Source organism: Zingiber officinale, chromosome 8B, assembly GCF_018446385.1.
Source record: "Zingiber officinale cultivar Zhangliang chromosome 8B, Zo_v1.1, whole genome shotgun sequence".
Taxonomy (NCBI): domain Eukaryota; kingdom Viridiplantae; phylum Streptophyta; class Magnoliopsida; order Zingiberales; family Zingiberaceae; genus Zingiber; species Zingiber officinale.
This window is the reverse complement of record NC_056001.1, coordinates 23,794,397-23,803,007: the sequence shown is the minus strand read 5'-3', so window position 1 is coordinate 23,803,007 and position 8,611 is coordinate 23,794,397.

Sequence of the window (8,611 nt, the reverse complement as noted above, 5' to 3'; positions counted from 1 at the left end):
ACACATTGAACTCACATCCAATAACTCGAAACTCACTAACCTTAAGATTACTTAACGAATTTCGATATTGCAAGTCTCTTAAATCACATGTGAGCCCGCCTTAAGGGATATTAAATCCAACAATCTTCCACTTGGACTATATGTGATTATAGAAAACATGCGAATGTAACTTTAGTTGATATCATACTTTATGGGTACAAGATACCACTGTAAATAATCTGTTCCATTAACTTCATCAGTATAAGATTAAAGAGGTTATCACTACTGTATATGATCGTAACAAACCCCAACAGTAATTATAATACCAATGTCATTAATGACATAGATCAAGATGTGGATGTGAATAGTAGAAATTATATGATATGTGACATATCAATTTTCAACTAGTCCTAAGATGACCTCAAAATAGTTCAGATCATATTTATAAAATACTTTATGTTAAATTAAAATAGCAAATCATGATCAACTTTATGATTCTAAAAGAAATTTATATATCATATTTACAAATACCAAATGCTAAACATCAACAGTAAATCATGACATATTTTATTCAGAGTGTTAAATAAATAAAATACTCATGAATGTTTTAAACTTTAAGTATGTACAATAATCAAAATAAATATTTATCTTTATTAATCAACATAGATCAATAAAATAAATATAGACTCCACTAGATGAGTTCTTCTTCTATAAAAAAGACTCTCATATCCACAATATGTGCATGAAACACCTTAAGTACCAAGCTTTTGGTGAGTGGAATCTTAGTTGATGTGCTATATCATGACCTAACAACTCTGAACTCTTTCTTTAACCGCTAGAAACTTGATGCCGATGTGTTTATACTTTGACGAACTGTGGTTGTTCTTATCATAAAGTTCTACGATTTTATTATCACAATAGATTCCCAATGATATGTCAATGTCATTAACGATCTACAATGTTATGATAAAGTTCCGCAACAAAATCATGTGATTGGATACTTCATAGCATGCTACCAACTCTACTTCCATAGTAGAAGTGGCTACTAGCATCTGCTTGATATTCTTCTAAGATATAGCCCCTCCAGTAAGCGTGAAAATATAGTCTGAAGTGGACCTCTTACTATCCAAGTATCCAGTAAAATCAGAGTCTGAATATCTAATCACCTCCAGGTGATCTGATCTCTGATGCGTGAGTATGTATCCTTTAGTTCTTTATAAATACCGCATCACTTTCTTAACTATTTTCCAGTATGGTAGTCCTGGGTTATTAACATATCTGTCTAACATCCCCACTATAAACGTTATATTTAGTCGAGTATAAACTTGTGCATAGATATGACTTCCCACTACTGATGCATATGAGAATTGATCCATCTCTTTTATTTCAAGTTCAAGTCGTGGACACTATTGTAAGTTGAACTTGTCACCTCTTGACACAGGATGTCACTAGGTGTACAATTCTACTTGTCTTACCTCATAAGTACCTTTTTAATATAGGCATGTTGTGAAAGTCCAAGAATCTCTCTTGAACGATCACGACAAATCTGTATGCTTAAAACAAAGGATGCTTTACTAAGATCTTTTATTTCAAAATTACTAGACAGAAATGACTTGGTTTCATGTAGCAGACCCTTATTATTACTCGCAAGTAATATATCGTCCATGTACAAAATAAGTATAATAAACTTACTCCCGCTAAACTTGACATATATGCACTGATCAACAGGGTTCTCTTTAAATCCAAATGAGGTAATTAACCACTTGATCAAATTTTTAGTACTATTGACAGGATGTCTGTTTCAAACCATAAATAGACTTCTTTAATCTATATATTAGGTGTTTTGAGTTTTAGACTCAAAATTCTCTGGTTACACTATATATATAGATTCTTTTATGTCTCTATTGAATGTTGGGGATCGGACGGCCGACTTGAAGGGGGTTTGGTTAGACGGCGCCCCCACGATCGCTTTCTACGTATTTGTTAGTTGCGCAGCGGAATACAAATAATACAAACACAAATACGAAAGCTAAATACAAATACAAAGAACAAGAAAGAGCAAGCAAACCAACACACGTCGATTTACGTGGTTCGGAGATAAAACTCCTACTCCATGGCTGCCCGTAAGGTGGACGATCCCTATCCGTCGGTGGATTACTCCCCGGAAGACCTCCGGCTAGCTCACGTAGCTCCTTGTGGGTGGAGAAACCTCACCACAACTCTCACCAAGGACTCTTTACAAGCTAGGGCACAAGTAAACTACTAATAAAGATTAACCACCTCTATTTCGTCAACCTCAACCAAGCTCCCAAGGCTTGGTTATATAGGCCACGGATTGGAAAACCCCGCCTACCAGTCGACTGCTAAAACATGCAGTCGACTGCCCTCTATGGAAATTCGACCGTTACATTCCAACGGCTCGATTCCACACTAACCGAGCGAACAGAGACATTCTGTTCGCTGCCAGTCGACTGCCCCAGTCGACTGCACCAGTCGACTACTAAAACATGCAGTCGACTGCTACAGTACTGCTACAGTAACGCTACAGTAACACTGCATTACTACTACAGTAAACCCCTAAAACTAGGATTTTGCTCCGAGTACAATCTCTCATGCACTCGTACCCTCACCCTTATGACTCATTTGACCATTCATTTGCAGCTTTAACCTCTTGCCTTCAAGCCTATTTCCTTTGGCTCTCATCCCTCGGATGCATTCAAGCCCGCGGCTTGTCCCCAATGTCATCCTTCGCGTATGCCTCAAAGTCGCTTCCCTCGGCCCTTATCCTCGCTTCCTTGTCCACGGTCCCTCAGATGCTCCATCCTTCACCGGACCCGAAGCCATCAACCTGAGTCACATGTGTATCCTGCAAACTTGCACAACTCAAATACATATATCAAATACAAGGGTGAACCTAACTTAAACTCTTTGCCCAAACACCAAAACACATGGCCGCACGGACCATTGGGATTGCTCCAACAGAATGCAGTCTCTACATCCATTTGATGTAGCTTCAAATTATAATGAGCTACTAGTACCATAATTACTCTAAGGGAGTCTTTTATCGACATAGGTAAGAAAGTCTCCTTGTAATCAATATCTTCTTTTTGAGTTAATCCCTTGACAATAAGATGAATCTTATACTTTTTGACATTGTCCCTTGAATCCCGCTTATTTTTAAATATCCATTTATAACCAACGGGCTTCTTACATTCAGGCAATTCGATAAGTTCCTAAATGTCATTGTCTGTTATAATCTTCAACTCTTCTTGTATGGTGTTAATCCACCTTTCAAGGTTAAAACATTGTTTGACTTCTTGGAAAGATGTAAGATCACTTTCTAACCCTATGTTAAAATCATATTCTTGGAGATAAATATAATCACAAGAATTAGTGGCTCTCCTTTCCCTTGTGGATCGCCTTAAAGGCACTTGTGTTTGAGATGGTTGAGGAATTTGCTCATCAATATGAGGCAATATCTCAATTTCAGTGGTAGACTCCTCCAATTGCATTGGAGATGTCATGGGAATATATTGTTTCACTATACTCACTGGATGTATGATACCCATAATATGATATAATAACTACACCGTTACTAATCGTACTAGTAGTGACCATAGGAGGATCACCAATGCATTCCTCAAAAGATACTTTCTTGACCTTATCACTCCCACTATCCTCAATGAATTTAACATTTCTCATTTCGAAGAAGAATCTATTAGAGGTATCATAAAATTTATACTCTCTTGACTACTCAGAGTAACCTATAAAATTGCAACTAACTGTTCTTGAGTCCAGTTTCTTTTCATTAGGCCTATAATGCCTAGCTTCAGCTGGACAACCCCAGACATGTAAATGCCTAATACTAGGCTTTCTACCCATCCACATCTCGAATGAGGTTTTAGTTACTGTCTTACTAGGTATTATATTGAGTAGGTAAACTATAATCTGTTGGTTGCTACTCGGAATATCATACTGGTTCCCCTGTATAAAAATTTTGTACAAGTCCTGAATCATTCCTAACAACCTATTGTGTTCTTTAGAAATTAAATTTGGAATCGCAAACAGAACTTAACATTATTGATTCTAAATTCAACTTATCTGTTCTTAGAGGTTTAGACTTGGATCGCAAATGATGCTTAACATTATTAATCCAAATTTACCCATGTTACAAATTCAATTAAATATTTATTTCAAAGATTGGCTTCCAGGTTAAACATGGTGAGACACTAGGCCTTCTTTGGTATGGGATCATCCACCACTTCCTAGACAAAGCCTTTCAACGAAATTCAATATTTAATCTCCTTATAATAACCCTAGGTTTAACCATTAAGAATAATCGAATCACAAGATCGAAAACAAAAACAAAAGAAACATAAACTCGAATCATAAATTCGAAACCTAGAATCGTCAGCCTCTTGTGTTTGGTATTTCAAAATCTATACAAAGAAAACTAGCATGATGCGGAATAAAACTACTAGTTATACCTTTCTTTGTAAGCAACAACCTCTTGATCTTCTATTGTATTCCTCTTCTTTTCTCGGACGTCGTGTGGGCGACGATCTACCAAGAAGAAAACCACCAAAGCCTTCCTTGCTTCCAAGTTTCGGCCACCACCACAATGCTCCAAGGGATGCTAGAAAACAATGCCTCCTTTCTCTACTTCTTCACCTCCAAGCTACCGGCCACCAAGAGCTCCATAAGAGATGATGTCGCCGGCCACAATGAAGAAGAGAAAGAGAAGAGGTAGGGTCGACCACCAAGGATGGAGGAGAGGAACAATAGAATAAGTTGTGTATCTCATGAAGGCACCCTCTCCCCCTCTTTTATATTCCTTGGTAAATCCAAAAAAGGAAAGTTTTATAACAAAAATAAAACTTCCTTTTATTCCTCTCTATGGCCGGCCACACCTTGTTTAATCATACAAGGAAAGATTTTAAACAAAAATTAAAATCTCTCTTTTATAAATCTCTTTTGTGGTTGACTATAAAAGGAATGTTTTATAAATTAAAATCTCTCTATTTTAAATCCTTTTATGGATATCTATAAAAGATAAGATTTAAAAATAAAACTCCTTTTATATCATGGATACAAAAAAAAAGAAAGTTTTGTCAAAAAATTAAAATCTTTCTTTCACATTATAGATAACTACAAATAAAGAAAGATATCTAATCTCTCTTTTAATCCGTTGTAGAAAATCTATTAAAGAAAAGATTTTAAAATTTAAAACTCTCTTTTAAAACCATGTGGATAAAAACATAAAAAGAAATATTTTATCAAAATTTTATTTTTAATAAAACCCTCTTCCCTTTTCATACTTGGTCAGCCCCTTGCTTAGGCACCAAGCAAGGCTTGGCTTGCCCTAGCCTTAGCTCCAAGCTTGGCTTGGTCGGCCCCTTGCTTGGGCTCCAAGCAAGGAAAGGGGTCAGCCCCTAGCATGGGCTAAGAGGCTAGGCTTTGGGTGGATATAAGGTTATATATAAAAGGCTACAATAAGGACCGAGAAGAGGAATTGGTTATGGTCTCCCGATGAACTTGAGCTTCCCGTGTTTGCCCCGAACACCCAACTCAAGTTCATCAATAATAACTCATACCACTAAAGAGCTATTATTGAACTACCGCACCAATCCCAAATTATATTTTGGCCTTCTTCTTATCATGAGTGTGTTAATCTCCCAGTGTTTAAGATATCGAATGTCCACTAATTAAATGAGTTACTGACAACTCACTTAATTAATATCTAGCTCCAAGAGTAGTACCACTCAACCTTATCGTCATGTCAGACTAAGTCCACCTGCAGGGTTTACATGACAATCCTTATGAGCTCCTCAAGGGGACATCATCAACCTAAATTACTAGGACACGGTTTCATTCTATAATCAACAACACACCATATAAATAATATCATTTCCCAACTTATCGGGCCTATTGATTTAACGAGCTAAATCGCACCCTTTGATAAATTAAAGAAATAAGTATTAAGTACATGTGCTTGTTATTATATCATGATTAAGAATACACACTTCCATAATAATAGAGGTTTTGTTCTTTTATATAGTAGTATAAAAAGAAACTACCTCAAATGGTCCTGCTCAATATACTCAGAGTGTACTAGTGTAATTTTATAGTCAAGATAAACTAATACCAAATTACACTACGACTATTCAATGGTTTGTTCCTATCCATCTTGGTCGTGAGGTACTATTTATAATTTATAAGAAACTGATAACATAATCTTCTGTGTGTGACACCACACACTATGTTATCTACAATATAAATTAATTGAACAACTACACTTAGCATATAAATGTAGACACTTGACCAATGTGATTCTTTATTTCAAAATAAATATTTACAAAAAGTTAGGCTTTTAGTATACACTCTAACATAATCTTGAGTACTTCACTCTACAAAGACTTTGATAGAGAAGTTAAAGCTATCATACTTCTTACTATGTCTTTTAGAGTACGATTGCAACATTCAGCTACACCATTTTGACTAGGAGTAACAGACATGATATACTGAGGCACAATCCCATACTCAATAAGGTAATTCACAAAAGGTCCTGCATGTTGTTCACCTGATCTATCATATCAACTATAATATTCACCTCCACGGTCGGATCGGACGACTTTAGTTTTCTTACCTAAGTGAAGTTCAACTTCGGCTTTAAAATTTTGAGCATGTCAAAAGATTACGACTTCTCATGAATAAGGTAAAGATAGTCAAATCCGGAATAGTCGCCTATGAAGCTAATAAAATATGTGTCAATTCCAAGATACCTTAGGGAATGATGTACAAATGTTCATAAAAATAAATTCCCCTTTAATTGTTGGGAATGTCATTTCATCAAAATGACAATCGGCGTAACGAACTGTAAATGAATCTCCAGTTAATAGCTCTAAATATTTAACAATTGATGGAGATTCATATCCAATATAAATTCTCAACCTCCTTTGAGGACACATCTTACTGCGTTGTGGTGGAGCAATAGGTACGTATACCGCACATCTAAAAATTCTTAGATGGGAAATATTTGGTTCCAACCATAAACCAATTGTAAAGAGGATAACTCATTATAATTGGTAGGTCGGATGCGAATTAATTTTGCTACGTGCAAAATAGCATGTCCCCAAGTAGAAATTGGGAGTTTCGTCTTCATTAGTAAAGGTCTTGCAATTAATTGAAGACGTTTTATCAATAATTCTGCAAGGCCATTTTGTATGTGAACATGTGCTACAGGATGTTCAACACTTATCTCAATCGACATGCAATAATCATTAAAAGCTTGGGAAATAAATTCTCCAGCATTATCAAGACGAACAATCTTGATTGGATAATCTGAGAAACGAACTCGTAATCGAATTATTTGTGTAAGCAATCTAGCCAAAGATTGATTACGAGTTGATAATAAACATACATGCAATCATCTCGTTGATGCGTCGATTAAGACCATGAAGTATCTGAATGGTCCACATGATAGATTTATAGGCCCACAAATATCACCTTGTACTTGTTCTAAAAATGTTAAGGGTTAAACCCTAACTTTAATTGATGATGACCTTATAATCAACTTCTCTCGAGAGCAAGCAACATATGAGAATTTATTGGGTAATAAAATTTTCTCGTTCTCTAACGAGTGCCCAATTGAATTTTTAATAATTCTTCACATCATTATTGACCCTGAATGCCCCAATCGATTATGCCATGTAATAAAATTATTTCGTTTAATAAACTTTTGGTTTGTAGTAAATGTATTTCAATGGCATTTATTTTAGTACAATATAATCCAAATGAAATTGTGGGTAGCTTTTCTAATCAGCATTTTTTATCCGAGATATTACTCGTTATACACAAATATTCTTTTTCATTCTCATCCATAGTCTCGATATGATATCCATTTCGGCGAATATTTTTAAAGCTTAACAAATTTCTTAGAGACTTAGGAGAATATATATAATGCTTCATTGATATGAAGATTTGTTCCATTGGATAGAAGAATATTAGCTCTTCCAAAACCTTCAATAAATCTTGCACTTCCCGATATAGTGCTCACACTTATATTTTTCACTACCAATGAGGTAAAGAAAGTTTTATTTCGAAGGATAGTGTGTGTCGATGCGCTGTCTGCGAGACACGCATTGTCCTCATTGATCGAGAATTCCATTGGAGGATTTTCCATTTTCTTCACAAAAGATAAAATAAGAAAATTAAGAAACATAATAGATGAAAAAAAACTTTATTCGATAATGTGATTAATAGTATTCTTAGGCTGAATCAGAAAATCAGCCACATCAAACTGAGAAAGGTCGCTTAGAACATAATCGATATTAATATCATTGGTTACAAAATTTGTCTCTACCACATACTTTCCTTTATTCTTCATTGATTCTTGGTAGAGATGAGCAAGATGTTTCGACGTACGACAAATATGCGACCAATGATTTTTCATGCCACAACGATAGCATTTATTCTCAACGATTTTGTTTCCTTGGTCTTTCTTGACTTCTTGTACCTCTAGTACTTCCTATCTTATCCATATTGTTAGGAATCGTTGGTGGTCGACTATCGGATGGTTGAATAGCCCTGCAAAAAATAAAAGAGAAAATATTCTTCTCGGACTTTTAAAAGA